The following is a 20751-nucleotide window of genomic DNA, read 5'->3' as shown; positions in this document are numbered from 1 at the left end:
TAACAAGCAGGCCAGGGAGTGTTGGGCCAAAATACTGTTCTGATATAACTAAAATAGTGTAGTCTGAATTGATGTCCTATTACCTTATATGCTCAGAAGGAAACATCTGGAATGCATACCTTGATGTAGAAAATCTATGTCAAACATTCTTGAATATATGTCAGAAATTCTTATTTCTGATAAGATCTATTATTGACGGACTACCACTTCTCAGGAGAGATCCTTAGCCTAGATTATTGCCTGAGATTCTGCCAGAGACAGTCTCACCTACTGCCGTCACACTTCGATCCTTTGCAGGTGCTAAATCTTGCCTGAAGCCTGAAGTTGATAATGCTAAGTACTGAAGGAAGACTGACTGACTGCTACCACAGCGTGTGTTTGCAGTGATTATTCACCTAGCTGCCATTATTTTCTCTGTGTTTGCCAGCATATTCCTTTGAGACTTTTTATTCCTGGGAGGAGTTCAAGCCTATTGATGCTGCCTCAGGGTAGTTTCGAGAATATACAGCATGATTTGAAAATCCCTATAACACATCAGGAACACCAGAATTGGTTTGATGGTCACTTGCCACATACACACAGGAATGTCCATCTGAGGCCGCTGAGTAATGATGAGGCTACGTGGCCATTCTTGGCTGGCTAAATCCACGTTCCTTGCCTGACAACCTAACACAAGCTGAGGTGGAAGGGGTGTTAAACTACCGAGTTGCCTTATATAAAGTTTGTACAATGTACTTGGAGCTCTAGACCTGCTGTCGCAGCAGGGTCTGCCTCTCCCACACAAATACAAACTATTAGTCTGCAGACTAATAACGCTATCGTGATAAAATAGCTTTCTGGATTGCTAGTTAGACCAATCAGTTAAAAGAAGTGTATTTATACACTACCCCCAAGATAAACACAGAACACTGACTATGTGTCTCCATCTTGGTATGGTGCCTTCCGTGGAGGAGTGTAACACCTAGTGAAGCATCTTTGCATGCATTTTTTACCAGTACGCATGGTACCTCTTCATTGGCAGTCCTCCCTGATGTACGTAGACAAGTACAAAACAAACACAGAGCTTCATCTGCTCTGGATTTAGGAATGTATTAATGGGGAACGTCTCTACATTCTCCTCCAACATCCTACATAACATAAAGGGAGAGGCCTCAGTTCTGGCTATACTTCAGAGACTGGAAGCAATTCTAGTTCAAGCTGTGAACAGGAACTACTCAAAATAATCTCAGACTTTTATACCTCTGTAGCTAGAGATACCTTGGATACTTGACCCGTTAAGCCACACTTACAACCTAAAAGTGATACTGAGGGTTCTGTTAAAGAGAAATCTGCAACAAAGGGAAGAAAAATTAGAAAGACAAGGACAAAAGACGGGCTGGATCACCCGCTTATCATAAATCCAGCAAGGATGATTATAATTTAAGAGGCCACGAACAAAATGTAAAAACCTGACCAGTATCAGTATTCTGAAAGCCGTTCTTCATGTTCTTTTCAGGACACTCAAGCGAAAAGGACAGAAAGGGGGAGCCATTCTAAGTACCGCAGAAAAGTAAAGTACAATAGAAAAAATTAAGCAGGACGCAAGACTGACATCAGTGTAATGTGGGAAAAGAAAAGATTAGATTCTAAAACCCCAATCAAAAAGAAGAAAGTATAAGGTCTTTCTATAAAAAGAGGCCAATCCAGCTGTGGGTCCTCCTACAAATCAGGACTTGGGCGAGAGTGTTCCTGGACAGTGCCGCAGAAGTCAGAATAGTACCTCAGATGCTTCAGAGGTTTCTGTATGTGAGAAAGCCTGACTAACTACTACCACAGCGTGTGTTTGCCCATCGCATGGAACACTGTGTTTGCGCCTCCGCTGATATAGACAACAAAGGCTGTCAATAAGATATGAAGTACATATCTTCTCCCTAAGAAACTAGACTGCAAGCTGCTCTGCCTTCCATGCTATCCTAGTATATTTCATAGAAGTAGACATTGGGGTGTCAGGTTCTAGATGACAATTTAAATGATATTTTAACAATGCTAGAAATCTTTGTTTTATTCTCATTTTTGCTAATGTGCCTTCTTAAATTAAAAGTGTTCTTTCTTCTTAGTACAGTGTGGTGATATGGTGGATAACAAAATAATGTTTGATACTGTTTCCAATGTGCCTCTGATCCCTTTCTGCGATTGTTAGCAACCCAGAAGCAATGTTTCAATGTCAATTGCACATTGAATAGTGTAATTCCGGGCTACAATAGCCTGTCTTTTACATTAATCGCTGGTGTATTGAACCAAGTTCCCTTGTGTCACCCATGGGATGGAAAGCGCACCTTGTACAGTTATGCCAAAGTCGTAACTTATGCACCAATTGGACATCAGAAATGTTGTCCAGCCGCAAGCTTATGGTGAAATGTGCCTTGTCATCGATGGAATTGAATAGCAAAAGAGCCTTCAAAAGATCAAAACAAATGTTCTCCAGTATTGTATCTTTTATAGATTCACATGCTTGAATCTTTCCTGTCGTCATGGTGGGACTCCCACGGTAACAGTAAAATAGCAGTATTAAAACTTCAACATTCAAATGCCAATAGGAATTCACTAGCTTTTAGTAACCTATAACCATTGTTATAAAACATCCAAACTCCAGCCAATCAGAGCATAGACCATAGAGTCTCCTTTCCCTGCAGGGCCACCATACCTCAGGTTTCCTACCGCAAGACGTGTGTTAGGGAGTCTCCCTGAGCTCTGCTCTGTCACAGTGATTCTACAGTTGCCCTTTTGAACTTCCAGCTACCTGTTCATCTCTTCACTTCATATTTCTTCTGAGGTACAGGCCAGAAGTGTGAGTACCTATTTTTCCTTCCTAATGTCAGAGTCTAAAAAAGGGTTGTTTAGGCCCTGGAAGACTTGTGGAATGTCCAGACTATATTCTGAGGACCCTCACAAAGAGGGTCTTTACTGCCTGTATCCAGACCACAAGCCCAGAGAATGCAAGTACTGTCGTACTTTCTCCACAAAAACTCTCAAAGACCGTGAGGGTAGGCTACTTCTCTGGCTGCAAAGGAAAAAAACAACAAAAGACTCTGACTCTGAGGCTGAGGAGAAGCCTCAAACCTCCTCCAGGAAGAGAAAAGAAGAAGGGTCTTCCTCTTTGCTTAAGGACCCTAAAAAATCCAGATCTCAAAGTAAGGAGAGGATTGAGGAGAAAAGAGCCAAGAAAGACCAGCCCGGTCCTTCTTCTTCTCACCAGAGGTCTGGTTCTGCTCCACCGTCAACGCCTAATACTCCTTCCAGAGAGTCTTCAGCTGACAAAATCCGGTCATTGATGGTCCCGTCGACGAAGAGATCTCCATCTACGGCCTCTGTCATTACTGGAACTGGTGCTCCGTCAACGGTTTCGTCAGCGATGGCTACTACGCCAATGGTCAAGACGACGACGGAGGCTGCATCAACGACGGCACTGGGGTTGTCATTATCGTTGGCTGCAGGTAGACCATCTCCATCGGCGTGGACTTCACCGCCGACGTTTCAGCAGGTTCGTTCACCATCGGCGGCTCTTCAGCCACCTCAATCGGTTGTGCCTTCGATGACCCCGTTGACGAGGGAAATAGTCAGTCTGCTTCTGAAGTAGATGCCTCCCCTTCTGCAGGACTTTTTCAAAGATTTCTCCATTACCACCTACTTGTCTCCTGGATTTTCAGGAGTCTGAAGATGATGGTCCTTATGGTCCTGCATACCCTCCTTCACAACTCAGGGTTAGTTGCCAGGACTCGGAGGAAGAAGAGGCAATGGATGATCCGTCTAATTACTTGGAGGGGGATTATTTTTTCGCGGATATAGGGCGTCCCAGTTCTCAAAGTTTGGACGCATTTCAAGAGCACTACCCTTATGAGGAACAGGAAGAACAAGCTCAAACCCTCCATTAATATCCCTGTGCCATTGATAACTGATAATTGTGAAATGGGGGTGCGCAGGTCACAAAGTCCAAGAGTCAGGTTGTAGTATAAATATTTATAGTTCTTTATTTTCAAATTTTAAGATTCAGCAAACTGAGACACTCAGCCAACGCGTTTAATTCCCACACTGGGAACTTCACCAAGGCTGAAAAAATGACAAACAACATAGACATTAAAATCCAAAACTGAGGCACAGGACTGAAATAGTATGTATACACATGTTAATACATTGACCATACACAACTATGACAAACATATATATCACTACATAACACAACATAGATTAACATTTATTTTAAGCGACAGTGACAAAGAATAGGGCAACCTAAACTCATTGAATACCAATTGAATTGAGAGTATACATATTAATGCAAACAGAAAATTGGAATAAAGAGGCGCTGTGCTAGAATCTGGAGACAAATAAAGCGCGGGTTTATTATGCTTGGTATTAAAGGCTCTAACATATTCCAGATCCCAGAGTACAAGCAACCTTGGTGACATTGTATGCCTAAGACGCATGAATGTACTATGTGCATTTTTATGGTTGGGCTTAATAAAAGGCAGATTCGGGGTGAACCAAAAGTACAGAAGGCAGTACTACATACCTACCAACGAAAATCAATGCTGGAATGTGCCGACTCAGAATGGCCAGTGCAAGTGTGACACGAACCATAGGTGCTCCCCCTTAAATTTTCAAATTCAATAGGCGTCCATGTGTTGACCTGGTAAGTAGAATAACCAAATTCAGATGCATAAGATCGCATAGCATGTATGTGTCACAGCTTCTAGATTTAGGGCAACAAATGCTAAAAATGGCTCCATGCGGGCACAAACATTAATATACAGCAATAAAGGACATCATTTGCCCACAAAATGTACCGCATAATGTTAATCCAGAGTGTGTTGGGCTTGGGGAGTTAGGACAGTGTATAGTATTGAAGCATTCCCATTTGATTCCGTCGCTCATTTAATCCACGCATTTGCCTTTCACAATCTAACCTACATTTTCTTGGTAGGTATACATCTTTGCCTCACTATTGGTTTCCCTTGCAGTAAAATGTAATTTTAGTTCAACTGCCTGAGGAATGACATATCAATACTGTACACTGTTCTATCTCCCCAAACCCAACACACTCTGGTGAGGATGGTATGATAATTCCAAGCAAATAAATGGTTGTGACACCATATCATCATTTCTAAACAACGAAGGAGTCATGGAAATCCAGTTTAAATAGACAGTGTCAAAATTCCTACCATTCTGGGGCCGTATTACATAAGGTTCCCGGGGGCAAAACGGTAATTTGCGCCCGCTTTGTGCGCCCCCGGGGCACTTTGGTATTATAGAAGGGGTCGAAGACGCGTGTGCGTCCCCTTCTCTAATACCGATAGCGCAGGCGCACTTAAATCGCCAGCACTATCAACAGGGAGTGTTCCCTCATTTGCATAGGGACATGCCCTATGCAAATGAGGGAATTCCTTTGACTCTGCTCCTGCGACATATTACAGACGCGGGCGCAGAGTCAAAGAAGCCCTCAGGAGGCACACTGACAGTGCACCATTTAAAAGGTGGCGCACTGTCAGTGCGCCCCCTGGAAACAGCCCTCTGCAGGGGGATAAAGGGGGGCCCATGGACCCCTCAGTCATCCCCTTGCAGTCACTGACTGCACCCACCTGCAAGGGGATCTTTAATCCCAGGGCAGCGCATTCACCATAATTGGGCGCATTGGCATTGTTTGGGTCCGGCGCACCTTTTCAAGGAGTTGGCTTGGACTCTTTATTGGAAATATTCCTATTTGATTCTGTCCTCTGCTCCATGCATCATCAAGTTTCTGTGTATAATCCAAAGGCAACAAATTATATTTTATAACCTCTTCTACTTTTACACATAAATGGATTGGCTTTAAATAAAATCTTGGAACCAAGCAGAAAAACGCTCTATTTGAAAAACACAATGGTTTGATGAACCAAGGGATTCCCTAATATCGCTTGCTAAATTTGAAAAAAGTTATTTTTCTAGTAATTAACGTAGGGGAAAAATGGGATGTTGTCCTTAAAAAAGGTCTTTATTGTATTCAGTTGTAGGGTAAACATCAGCAAGTTCCCTTTTGGAGGAAGAGGAAGGGTCATTGGTATTGCCAAAACAGGCCATTACTTCGATACAGTTGTAACCAGTTACTGAAGTGGTAATTGTTAGTGCAAGAGTTCCTAGACCTGCTGGCTGTATCAAAAACATGTTCCAGAGAGTACTTTACTTTGTATAGTGAGGAAAAAACTCAAACTATTTGCCCATTTTATTTGTGAAATGGTTACTGAAAAAGGAAACCCAGAGCTACTAGACCTCTTTGTGAGCTTGCAAGTGGGCTCAATTTGTAATCAGTCTTAAGCAACTAAACTGTCCTTTTCCGGCAAAATAGCCACATTCACCTTATCAGCAAAATACGAAGCTCATTCAGTCCAGTCAGGCAAAGCAATTTTCTGAATACCTAGACTCCTCTGCATGTTCTCTGAGCTCTGGCAGGAGACGCAAGCCCTTCTTATGTCATTCTTTGGATCACAGATACAAATAATTTTTTGCTTGTTTCATTGAACCTTGAAACTCTTTGGAATGAAACAAACACATGACAATGGAGACTGCAGGACTCAAACCCTTAGCCTTTATCCTAAGAGTGCTTCACCTTTAGACCTCAGATGAACCTACTACTTTTGGTGAAAAGGATAACCATTTTAGGATCTTATGCAGGGGCAACTGTGAATTGGGGTGCTGAATAAGAAATGGATCAAAGGTCGTGTTAACATTGGAATGTAGAACAACTGACCCTAGGTCTGGGGTACTACTGTCTTTAGGTTAATTGACATCCTTTGTCTTTTTGACCTGTCAGGGCCAAGGCAGAAAGCATTGAATTCATTCCATTATCATTATCTAAATCAGTGTATTATAGTTATCATAATTGTACTGTGTGCATCTTCCAGAACAACATTTGGTTATTTCTCTGTCTCCAGATCTAAATCTTCCTCCAGATGTGACGGTCAAAGAACTCACTGAGTGCTGCGATTTTGTGGCAATTGAGAACAGTTAATCACAATACCGATTTTATCTTTGTCTGAATCAGTGTAATTGTAATTATCATTATCATCCTTTTGTGCATCCTCCAAACAACATTAGGTAATTTATTTGTCTTGCATCCTCCAGATGTGAAGTTAATGAGATTGACTATTTTTCAATATGTTTGAGCCGTTGGAAACCGCCAATCATATTACTGACAGAGCCAGAAATCCATTGTGTAGAAGGCTTCTGAACCTCATGAGAATGCATAAGTCTAGATTTAAAGAACATTTACCTCTTTTGATTTAAGCCTGTATTTCTTTGGCTACATGACTCACAAAAAAGTGCTCACATTCAGAATGAGATGTGAGCAGACCATTACTACCAGCAGGTGTTGGACAGTTTTTCTGGAATTGCACAAGCTTGGGAACCAGTTATGTTGCAAAGCCATCCTGTGTGCCCTGTGCACCCCCATTTTTTGTTGACTGGTACTGGTGGTAACTGACTCTGACTGTCCTTGGGCTCTGCCTAACCAAGCCCAGGGCCAGTGCTAAGGTGAAAATACAGAGAAAACACAGAGAAAACACACAAACAATGTGTTATGGTACTCCTATGATTGACATGGCCTACCCTATACGCCCCTAGTACATAATGGGGCTGAGGTATTAAAACTACCTTTAAGTCCTTAGTATATATAATGGCAGTCTGGACTATAAATACCAGCATGCCTAGCACTAGACTGAAGGCACGGCATATTGCAACCACCTGATGAAGACGAAAGTTGAAACGCGTAGTGGTGTTGCTTGAACATTGCTGAAATAAAGAGCTGTTTATTTGAACTTCTGGGAGTGCATCATAATTCTTCTTCGTTGGCTACATAAAGGGGTGTGTGGTCTTTACCCCTAACGACGCACCAGCAGATGAGCGCGCCGCTCTTTGACCACGTTTTGCAGATTAATATACATATATATATATATATATATTACCTACTGGCGATAGCCAGTAGGTAGTTATAGTTAGGACCACGTTTCCATAGGAAAACCTCAACATTCTATTTTGAATAACTTTGGCGCCGGTCGACGAATCCTCGCGAATTTCTCAAAATAGGTGGGGCGCTACGCTCCGCTCCTACCCTGAAAGTCTCGGGGGGATTCGTCAAGCGGGGGCTGAGATAAAAGGGGGGTCCCAAAACGCGTTTTTCCCATGCATTTTTCCATAGGACCTTTAGAACGAGCTACAGCCCGAATGGCTGAACAGAATTACTCAAAATTTGGCAGAGAGGTAGTCCCTAGGTCAAGGAAGTGCCTTTTGTAGGTTTGGTGTAAATCTGTTCAGTAGATTCTGAGAAAATAGCCTTTAAATCAATATATATATCTGAGCCAGCTTACGGTACGCTTACCGTACGCTTACGGTAAGCGTACGGTGGCGTGCGCGAGCGCGATTCTGATTGGCTCTTAGATCTTAGTAAACATTCGAATCGGCCGAAACCAGGAAGCGGCGGCCGCCATTTTGTCTCTCGCACTGAGAGAGATTTTTAAAATCGGAAGCCCAAAAACATGTAAAGGGGCTGTTTTGACAACTCCCTCCCACATAGTCATGTGGAGGGAGTCCCCAAACATCCCCCAAGTGCAAAAACGGTTTTATTTTTTTTTCGGCAATTTCGCGGGGTACGCTTACCGTACGCTTACGGTAAGCGTACGGTAAAAAAATAAAAATAAAAAAAACACTATCCACACTTACCCCACCCCCTGTGCTTTTGGTGGCCGAAGGCCACCAAATGTGCTGGGCTTATTACAATGGAAAAAAACACTATCCACACTTACCCCACCCCCTGTGCTTTTGGTGGCCGTAGGCCACCAAATGTACAGGGCTTATTATAAGGGAAAAAAACTTAGCATTTAAAAAACCGTACTAATTCACTGAAAAAACCATAGGTTTCACACACGTTATAGTTAGGAATTAGCATTTAAAAAACCTTGCAAATTCACTGAAAAAACCATAGGTTTCACACATGTTATAGTTAGTGGAAATTTTACTGATAAAAAACCAATGAAATTGCCCCGTTATAGTTAGCGCAGGCAACTATAACTCACGCGACCGCAATCCTCTGCTGATGACATATGTGTCTTTATGAAAAAAAAATATTTGTAATATATGTATAGCTAAAAATGTATGGAAGAAGACATGGGCAAATAAGTGTCTAAATATAGTATTAGCATCAGCAGAGGATTGCGGTCGCGTGAGTTATAGTTGCCTGCGCTAACTATAACGGGGCAATTTCATTGGTTTTTTATCAGTAAAATTTCCACTAACTATAACATGTGTGAAACCTATGGTTTTTTCAGTGAATATATATATATATATATATATATTCAGTGAAAAAACCATAGGTTTCACACATGTTATAGTTAGCTGGACATTTTACTGATAAAAAACCAATGAAATTCCCCCGTTATAGTTAGTGCACGCAACTATAACTCACGCGACCGCAATCCTCTGCTGATGCTAATACTGTATTTAGACAATTATTTGCCCATGTCTTCTTCCATTAAATTTTAGCTATACATATATTACAAATATTTTTTTTTCATAAAGACACATATGTCATCAGCAGAGGATTGCGGTCGCGTGAGTTATAGTTGCCTGCACTAACTATAACGGGGGAATTTCATTGGTTTTTTATCAGTAAAATGTCCAGCTAACTATAACATGTGTGAAACCTATGGTTTTTTCACTGAATTTGCAAGGTTTTTTAAATGCTAATTCCTAACTATAACGTGTGTGAAACCTATGGTTTTTTCAGTGAATTTGTACGGTTTTTTAAATGCTAAGTTACTTTACGCCATTCGTGGCGTGCGCGCCCACTTAACGCAGTTCGTTCCGTGCGCGCACGGTGCGCTTCGCGCACCGTGCGCGCCCACTTTACGCAGTTAGTGCCGTGGATGGGCCATGTACGCACGATGCGCTTCGCGCACCGTGAGCACATGGAGGACATAATATGCGCTTCGTTGTGAAAGGTAAGCTTTTACGTTTTTTATTATTACGTATATGCAATGCACAAATAGTGCCCTACGGGCACAATTTGCACATGGGGTGGGGAGAGTGTGGATAATTTTTTTTTTTTCTTTTTTTTTTTACCGTACGCGTACGGTAAGCGTAATCGGCGATTTTTCGTAAAAAAATAAAAATGTATTTTTGGCCTTGGGGGATCTTTGGGGACACATTAATCAAGGCTATGTGGTAAAGGAGCTGTCTAAACAGTCCCTTTACATGTTTTTTGCCTTTGTTTTTCCTCCCCCCCTCAGAGTGCGAGAGAGAAAATGGCGGCCGCCGCTTCCTGGTTTCGAACGATTCGAATGTTTACTAAGATCTAACAGCCAATCAGAATCGCGCTCGCGCACGGCACCGTACGCGTACGGTAAGCTTACCGTAAGCGCACGGTAAGCGCACCGTAAGCTGGCTCAGATATATATATTGATTTAAATGCTATTTTCTCAGGAACTACTGAACAGATTTACACCAGACCTACAAAAGGCACTTCCTTGACCTGAGGACTACCTCTCTGACAAATTTCAAGTAACTCTGTTCAGCCGTTCGGGCTGTAGCTGTGTCTAAAGGTCCTATGGAAAAATGCATGGGAAAAACGCGTTTTGGGACCCCCCTTTTATCTCAGCCCCCGCTTGACGAATCCCCCCGAGACTTTCAGGGTAGGAGCGGAGCGTAGCGCCCCACCTATTTTGAAAATTTCGTGAGGATTCGTCGACCGGCGCCAAAGTTATTCCAAATAGAATGTTGCGGATTTCCTATGGAAACAGGGTCCTAACTATAACTATCTACTGGCGACCGCCAGTAGATAATGTATATATATATTTATATAATTCAAATTCAGTCCTTAGTGGGGGGAACACTTTACAGCTGATGCTCACGGAACGTCACGAATGAACCTCTAAGGAATAGATGTTCATGCATACTTAATGAGTTCTTGGAGAATTCAATATTCAAGCTGAGGGAAATTCCTAAAGGCTTAAGGGTCTGGTTTTCCAAGAATTCGTTGTGACGTGGATGGACGGATGTAGGTGGCCATGCCTGTATTTGGTTTGTACGGACAATGTTTAAATAAGGGCCGGGTTTCTATGTCCAAATAAGGGCAATGTGAATTGTACCTATATAAGGGCATAAATCGGGAAACCTATATACGGAATCTAAATCTGCACACAACAACTCTTCCTCGTGATTGAATGCTGTAATTTGTGATTCAAGTTCAGATATTTTTATATGTAAATCTTCCACATCTTTTATGGCATATTTGATAATTATTAGCATCATCCTCCGTAAGCAATCCATATTAATCCTGCCCCACTCTTCCAACATTTCTGGACGGGTGTCTGGGTGATTGGGTAATGTGAAAATGCGTAACCCTCTAGGGACTGTCCCGCATTCCACATACTTCTCCAAGGTTATTATTTCCCAGCTCCTCAATAAACAATTGTTTGATTGTTTTGGCACCGGTGTCTCCAGATCTCTCCACATTGGAGGTGTCCTTGACTGTTGTTTGTCCTTTTTGGAACATTGTATCCGCCGTTTGACGACGTTTTGCGGTTTTGCCTCCCTGGGAATTTCTGTGCGGTATTTCGTCGAACAGCATGTCTTATGATTTGATATTCTTTTAAAGAGGCCCTAAGGAGCCTCGTTACAGGACTTGAATTATATTACAGGAGATCGAGAGTTTCTTATGATTGCAGTCTTGAGCTGGCAAGGTAGTGTTTGACTTTAATCAATACCACCACTTCCCAATGATTGGCTTTGAGCAGTGATCCTACTCAAGGGAACAGAACGCTTAAGCTGAGACACCTGGAATCGAAACTCATCATCAGGCTCAAAACGAAGACCCCAACAGGTCTGAATGGGGATGAGGAAATGCATGTTCATTTATAAAAAATCGAAATGGACATTTCTTGTTAGTAATAGTGAAATGACAACTCCTTTGGAACAATATGGACAGTAAAATTGAACAAATGGCAATTGAAATAGTGATAATTTAGATGCGGACCTGAATCCATGGGAATACCAATAAGGACTGACAATTATTGTTTATGAATGTACCAGTAGTTTTTTTCTTTAACGCATAATGTCTTATTCGCAGCAATACGTCCGAACAGGGATTGATGACACTGGGAGCGGGCCAAAATGTAAAAGAATATTAACAGGCACTTAGCCTATATTAAACTGACACTAAGTCTAGAACAGGTCGAATGGACAACTGCTAAAAACTGCTATAATTCTCGTAATCTTTTGAGATACGAACACTGCCTGTAACAGGGTAATGAGTTTGGTGTATCTACTATAGAAGTAGCATGGTGATCAATCAAGATTGCAGTATGGCGAGACCTTTTATATATGAGTTATCAGTGGCCAATAATGAAGCTTCCTAATCTGACAGGATGTTGTTTTATATATGCTGCATGCATTAGGAACATGTTTGATAAAGTTATTTGAAAATATGAACTGCTAGTACCACATGCCTCATAATGGGCAACTGTGGATATTTAGTATAAATAGTGAAAATAGACAAGGAACTGTGTATACTCCGTGACCAAGAACGAGAAGTTCGAAACGCATAGGAGGAGGAGAGCTTTTGTGTGAGTAAAGAGCTGAATTAACCAAGGAGAGTGCCGCGTATTCTTAGTTTTGTGGAAATATATATATATTTTCACTGAAAAAAACACAGGCTTCAGGGACGTTATAGTTAGTTGGACATTTCACTCGTACAAAACCAGAGAAACTCAGCCGTTATAGTTAGTTGAGCTAACTATAACTCGCGCCCCCGCAATGCACCGCTGATGAGGTCACATATTACATCACTCATGACATGGTCAGTGAAACCTGTGGTTTTTTCAGTGAATTTCCAAGGTTTTCTAAATGCTAATTTCTAACTATAACGTCCCTGAAACCTGTGTTTTTTTTCAGTGAATTTCTAAGTTTTTTTAAATGCTAATTTCTAACTATAATGTAGTAGTCATGTTTGCAGAGTGGTGCGGAAAGGGGCCTGGGCCTCCGACCAGCGATCAGGAATTCCGCTGCTGTGTAGGACTTACATGAGGTACCAGAAGAGCTACTTGGCCACCAAAGTCCCTCAGGAGTAAAGTGGACTTCATCCCCCAACCAGTACTGTGGCAGGAGGTGTGTTTGCAGAGTGGTGGAGACAGGTGAGCGTGGCCTTGGAAGACCTCTTAGCAATGCCACTGTGTGGGATGTACTGGAGGTAACAGGAGGGGTATTTGGCCCCCAAGGTCAACCTTGGGGGCCACCTACCCCTCGTGTTACCTCCAGTACGTCCCACATAGCAGGATTGCTAAGTTTTGATAACAGGCCACACCCCCTTTCCCCACCACTCTGCAAACGCACTCCCTGGCGCCCTCTTGGATAAGGATTAAAGTCCCTACTCTGCTGGGGGTCCATAGGGGCCAACTAGCATACCTGATTCCTCCAGTATGCCCCAGATAGTGGGATTACTGACAGGGGACACAGGCCATGCCCCCTTTCTCGACCACTCTGCAAATGCGCCTCCTGGCACGTTCTGGGTTGGGGGATTAAGTCCCCTTGAATGCTAAGGGTACTTAGGGGCCAACTAGCCCACCAGGTACCTCCAGTAAACCCCACACAGCTGGATTGCTGAGAGTGGTCCGAGGCCACACCCCCTTTTTACACCACTCTGCAAACGCACCTCCTGGCGCACTGCTGCTTGGGGGATGAAGTCCACTTTAGCCCTGGGGTCCTCAGGACACAAGAGGACCTCTTCGCTCCACCAGCAATGCGCCAAGAGGCATGCTTGCAGAGTGTTGTGAAAAGGGGCATGACCTCAGACCACCTCTCAGCAATCCAACTGTGTGGGTTACTGAGGGTACCTGGTGGGCTAGTTGGCCCCTAAGGACACTTAGAATTCAAGGGGCCTTAATCCCCCAATCCAGAAAGCACCAGGAGGTGCGTTTGCAAAGTGGTTCAGGGAGGGGGCGGGGCCTCCGGCAAGATGACGGGTTTTCTTTTCCTTTTATATTTTTAGAAGGGGGCTGTGTGGCCTCCCTTCTCTTAGTATTTTTTGGGCCCTGGGGGCCCCATCCCGCAGGGCTTGAGCCATTTTTTTTTTACTTTAAAAAAAACGGGAAAGAGGCCATGCGGCCCCCCTCCGAGGGCGATTTTGGCCCCTGGGATCCCATCTCCCGGGCATTGCCACTTAAAAAAAAAAAACTACCTTTAAAGGAGGGGGTCCGCGCGCCCCCATCCTGAGGCCATTATTGCCTCTTTTTTTATTTTACTTTTTATTAATAGTACGGGAGGAGGCCATGTGGCCCCCCTTCCCTTGGCCACTTTTAGCCCCAGGAACCCATCCTCCGGGGCCTGGTCTCATGTTAAGGACCGCGGGGGAATCCCCAATGCCCCCGCGGTCCCAGCCAGCCCTCATCTCCTGCGGGAGCCAGCATTGCTTTTGGACTAGGGGAGCTGCTGACCTGCAACTTCCCTTGTCCAAGAGCAATTCTGCTTCGCTTCATGAAAGCAAGAGCAGGTTTCCTGCTCTCGCTTCCATGAAGCGAAGCAGTGTTTGCCATGACAGCGCGGGAGCTGTGCTCCCGCCCTGTCATCGCAAACTGCAATGTTCTGGGGTTGGGCAGCCCGGGACATTGCTGGAGCAGGCCATGGGGGGCAGTTCCCAGGGCCATCTAGGGCTCCTGGAGGGGGGCCGCACGGCCCTCTTCCCAACTTACTTAAATCCCCGGGTAGGTGATGGTCCCCAGGGCCGGGGGTCCACGACCCCCGTATTTAAATAAAGTGTGCCCCAGGGAGGTGGTGGTCCCTGGGGCAGTGTGGGGGGCACACTTAACATAAATAATTGAAGCCGCGGGGAGTTGGCGGTGCCCTTACCTTGGGGGGTCCCCGCAAAGCCCCCACAATAACTGAATGCCCCAGGGAGGTGGCGATCCCCGGGGCATCGTGGGGGGCAGGACCCCCATGCATTTTATTAACAGCCCCGGGGTGGTGGAGGTCGTCAGGTTTACTGGGGCACCCGCGGGCCCCCGCATATATTTGGCATATTGCCCCTGGGACCTGGCCCACTCGGGGGCTCATTAAAACGAAGCACGGGAGACCGTGCTTTGTTTCTTTTTCTGTGGGATTCGCGAATTTCCCTGAAATATTTTTTACAAAAATGCTTTTTTGGGCTCTGGGGTGCTTGTGGGACCCCCTGAGCAGGCCTAGGGGGTCAGAGTATTTTTACCCTGCCCCCTTTTCTTTTTTTTTAACCTTTTTTCTAGCGACTCGGTTCTACTGAGTTACACGATGGCTGCCAACACTTAGTGGTTTGAAGTATTGGCAGCCAATCAGAAACAAGCTCATGATCAGGAGGGTTCAGCCAATCAGATCTCACAATTCGCAAATATCGATATCTGTAAATCTTTAAATATCTCAAAAACTACTAAACGGATTTACGCCATTTAAAAAAAGCGTGCTTTCTGGACAAAAAGCTACCTTTTTGCCAAATTTGGTGCAATTCCATTCAGCAGTTCGGGCTGTAGCCGTGTCTAAAGTTTCTTATGGAAATTAACATGGAGTAAATTCATTTTGGGAGCCCCCTTTTTTCTCAGCCCCTGCTTGACGAATCACCCCGAAACATTCAAGACAGGTGCTGACCTGAGTGGGCCATTAGTTTTGAAAAATTCGTCAACTGGTGCCAAAGATATTGACAAAAGAAAAATGCTTTTTTAATAGAAACAAGGTTCTAACTAGAACTACCTACTGACTACCATCTATATATATATGTATGTATATATTATCTACTGGCGGTCGCCAGTAGATAGTTATAGTTAGGACCGAGTTTCCATAGGAAATCTGAAAATTCTATTTTGAATAACTTTGGCGCTGGTTGACGAATCCTCGCGAAATTTTCAAAACTAGTGGGGCGCTCAGCTCCTACCCTGAAAGTCTCGGGGTGATTCGTCAAACGGGGGCCGAGAAAAAAAGGGGGTCCCAAAATGCGTTTTCCCCATGCATTTTCCCATAGGACCTTTAGTCGAAGGTACAGCCCGAACGGCTGAAGAGAATTACTTGAAATTTGGCAAAGAGGTAGTCCTTAGGTCAGGCATGTGCCTTTTGCATATATGGTGTCAATCTGTTCAGTAGTTCCTGAGAAAATTTCAGTTAAAAGCACATAAATATCTATAAGCGCGCACCGTGCCATAGGTTTCACACATGTTATAGTTAGCTGGACATTTCACTCGTAAAAAACCATTGAAATTCCCCCGTTATAGTTGCCTGCACTAACTATAACGGGGGAATTTCATTGGTTTTTTACGAGTGAAATGTCCAGCTAACTATAACATGTGTGAAACCTATGGTTTTTTAAGTGAATTTGCAAGGTTTTTTAAATGCAAATTCGTAACTATAACGTGTGTGAAACCTATGGTTTTTTCAGTGAATATATATATATATATATATATATATATATATATATATATATATATATATATATAAATCAGAAGGGCTGCACACTCATGAAATCAGGAGGGTCACGCTTTTTAATAGTAGGACCCAAATGTTGGATTACTCTGCCACCCCCTTTGAGACTAGAGTCAGACCTTCTTCGCTTCAGGAAGAGGCTGAAGACCTGGCTTTCACCCAAGCTTATAGCTAGACCTGGACCTTCTGATTAGTGACCTCAATGAAAATACCAGCACCAAGAAACCCTTTGGTGAACGTGCGCTCTATAAGTTCTGAATAACATAACATAATAGGTAAGCTGCGATTTGTATTTCTAATATTTATGCCATGCACCAAACAATCTGACGTCTATATGCCCAGTACCATCAATCATTCCCCTTTTAAATGTTTTGCTAAGGTCTTCTTCAGAAAGACCTTAGCCAGGGGACCCCTTCCCCTTTGTGACTGGCAGTAAAAATATTTTTTAAGAGCAGGCAGTGGTACCACAGACCACTGCCCACTCTTAAAAAATGAAACAGAAACATTTCATTTTTCTATTTTAAATGCATCCCATTTCCTTTAAGGAAAACTGGCTGAATTAGAAAAAAACAGCTTTATTTAAAAAGCAGTCACAGACATGGTGGTCTGCTGACCCCAGCAGGCCACCTTCCCTTGTAGTGCTAGCCATTCCCAAGGGGGTCGCAAATTGCACCTGCCTCCTGAATATTAATGAGTCAGGCAATTTGCGACCCCAATTTTTTATCGCAATCAGTGTCTGAGACACTATTGTAAATTCTAATTTGCGAGTCGCAATTTGCGAGTCGCAAAATGATGCAATTTGCAACTCGCAAATTGGAAGGGTCATACATCATGCCACTAGTCACTTTTTTGGAGCTCACATTCCTCCAGCGGGGCAAGGCTAAAACCTGTAGCTGAATAGGGCTCCAAGTGACTGACTAGGGCTCCACAACGTATGGCTGAAACAGATTTGCTACTGCCAAAAAACACACCTTCATCAGATTGACATGGCAGGTTGGTCCAGCTCCTCTGTCAGTTCTCCAGACAAAGAGTTTTGAAAATGTTTATAAGTCCCAGGTTTTAGGGTTAGGCAGGAAGGGTACACCCTGACACCAGCAAAGGATTGCAGGACCTCAGAAACAGGACTTGGGGCCAGAACTTGCTCCACAGAAGTTACTGGCAGGATCGTGGACGGGTCCAGATGAAACTGGTCAGCCAGAATCCTTAAGGAAAGTGGGCATGTTGCGTCTTTTGTGTCCCTGTAGCTTAATATGAGGTTAGCCAACTGGCCTTTGAAGTTCACTTCGTCCTGGGTACAAGAGGGAGCCGGTCCAGCCATTAGGGTTCTCCTCACAGGTCACAACAGCAGCTATAGTCCTTCTTCTATCTTCCACAGGCCGAGTAGTGTTTTGAAGAAGAATACACAGGGGTACCACATTTGTGCCTGGCTCTAGATTGTGGGTGGGGGTGACATCTGGCGCCTGCCTGCCTACCCAATAGAGGAAAAGTTCCCAGAGATATGCCTACCCACTTTTGCAGCAGTTTGTGTGTGTACTGCTACAATCAATCCTAGAGTGCCCCTCTCCGCCTGGATCCAACATGACAGAACCTGCACAGCCTAGTTACTGGTGGGCTGCAGTCATGGCTTGGATTATCATTTTAGTAGTGGTACAATATGTGGTAATCATGTCATATTGTACTATGTAAAATGGTTCCCATAGCTGCCTTGATGCTTGCACATGCATAGTATTGCTAATCCTTGGTATTTTATAAAAATGTTATAACATTATCACACCTTTTGTTTACATTTTCAGCCTGTAACACTGCTGTGACCTGTCTGCATCCATCTATAAACTCACCCATTAATTCAGCCATTCCCCAGTGGGTGCACACACTTGTTCAGCCATTCATCCTCTTACTCACACTCTTCCATCCATCCATGCACTCTGTTACCCATTAATTATCCAGGTACCCAGTCACTCATTCATCCATCGATTCTTCCTCACATATAACGACTCACCCATCCATATAACTAATGAAGAAGCACTTGCTCTCATGGGGAAACAACCACTACAACGCAGTCATTACAACGCAACATGCTTTACATCGCATGCCATTACAACGCATGTCACTACAACACATGCCATTACAACGCATGCCATTAAAATGCATTATAAGGTAAGTAATGGGAAATAGTAATTTTTACCCCTACACTATCCAACACTTACCCTACTATTGCACTCATTTGAGTGGGAATAGTCATTTTTACCCCTACACTATCCAACACTTACACTACTGTTGCAAAAAAAGTATTATGCGTTGTAATGGTATGCGTTGTAATGGAATGTGTTGTAAGTGTAGTTTATAAAAAAATGCGTTGTGATGGCATGCGTTGTAAAATCATGCGTTATAATGGATGTTGCGATGTAAAAAACGTATTGTAAAGGCATGCGTTGTAACGTGCCCTAATCCTCTCATGATACACCAGACCTGTTGGTTTTGACTGTGCTTAATGGTGAATTTCAGAAAAATAAGTGGTAGCAACAATGGAAACAAATTGCACTTAATCGCCACAGTATTTGAGAACTCAGCCTTTGGCATCAAATAAAAGAACTTGTGAATTGGGTATACACTTATCTAAAGGTAATTTGATTTATATTGGCCTGAATCCGAGTCTATTGTGAATTCTGAGTTGAGGAATGATTTTTGCACCCTCCTGTTTTGCCGTGGTTGATTCAAGCTAGCCAAACGCTCGCCCTCCGTGCGCAAATGCAGATGTCCATCCAGCTCGCTACAAAATTGTACCTTGTTGATGGGAGGACGGGCTATTGACAGGGTAGTGTGGTGTAGGAGCTGGCACTGAGTGTGTTCCTGCTGCTGATGGCTGCTGCACACCCCAGCACCCCTCCACATCCGTGGTCAACTAGCAGAGCTGGAAAAGCAGGCTCTTGGTGGAGGGTGTTTCCGTGCTCCAGGGCCGTATGCTGGCAGAGGGCAAAGAGGAGGAGTTGGTGAGACCATCCAACACCCACTAGAGCTCTGGTCTGTCGATTGCCCCCACCCACACAGCTGCCTGCAGCACCCCCTTAGACCTGGGTTTTCAACCGTGGATTTTGCCAATGCATGCAAAGAAGGGACTGCAGGAGGGGACGCTATGGGAGGGGAGTGGGTATTGTGAGAGCGAGAGGAATGCAGAATCCACTGGCACCACTGTGAGGCTGCGGGAGGAGGGGGCACCACCATTCCCAGGGGGTGTCCTGAGGCTGTGTGGGTTGCAGTAGGTAGCGTGGGTAATATCATTCAGTGGCATTGGTGTGAGGAGTTAATAGCGCGTCACACAGGAGCGGTGGTATTTCTTGCACCATATGCGCAAGTCCTCAAACATATGACATCACGGTGGGTGAATGGAGTGCACAATCCCCTGCAAAATAACTACTTTCATGCCTCGTTACCAAAGCATTCATAGAAAGTCAAAAGACAAGATATAAACATGTGTGAAATTCTGTGTTCTGATCTGAGACTGCTGAGAGGTGGAGGAGGTAGCCGGAAAGCAGGCAGTTATTTGGTATCTTTCTGGCATGCAGTCAGTTAGGCCAGATATACATGGTTTGAAAGCAGTGGCGGGCGGGGGTGGGGGTTGTGAAATAGCAAGAGGGGAGTTGTGACAGCTTTGCGGTGTAAAGTGTCCATTTGAAGCATGATACAAAACAAAACATCGAACATTATTCGAGGGAAAAAGTGAAAGGACACGCTTTATTTATTATATTTCACAATCGTTTGATGATATGCAGATATGTACATAGTGTAGATTTAAGCACAGAAGCAAAGGAATCGGTATAAAAATACACCCCTTTTTAGGTCTCGCCTGACCCAGCGCATGCGCTGGTCTGGTGAGACTTATTGAGAGGGCTCCAAAAAGTGCTACCAGCCTAGAGCTACAGTGCATGTGCGCTTGACCGCGATTACTTTCACTTTCACGGCCGCACGGCTGCTTTGATGTTTGATCGCGATCACTTTCACGGCCGCTTGGCATAGCCAATAGGTCTCGCTTTTGGGACCTTATAAGTACTTAGTTATGCAACTGTTGCATGGCTAAACACTTATAAGGTCCCAAAGGCGAGACCTATTGGCTATGCCAATGCTTGTTTCTGCTGGAAAAACTATTTCCCTATGGAGAAAAAGCACTCTCCCTTCACTCCAACCAAATCTTAGGATCCCCATTTCTCTTCCCATCCTAGAAGGGGGGTTAATCCAGCCCTTAGCTGCTGTAAATTTCTGACC

The sequence above is a fragment of the Triturus cristatus genome, chromosome 2_2, assembly GCF_964204655.1.
Source record: "Triturus cristatus chromosome 2_2, aTriCri1.1, whole genome shotgun sequence".
Lineage (NCBI taxonomy): Eukaryota > Metazoa > Chordata > Amphibia > Caudata > Salamandridae > Triturus > Triturus cristatus.
Note: the sequence above shows the minus strand (reverse complement) of the source record.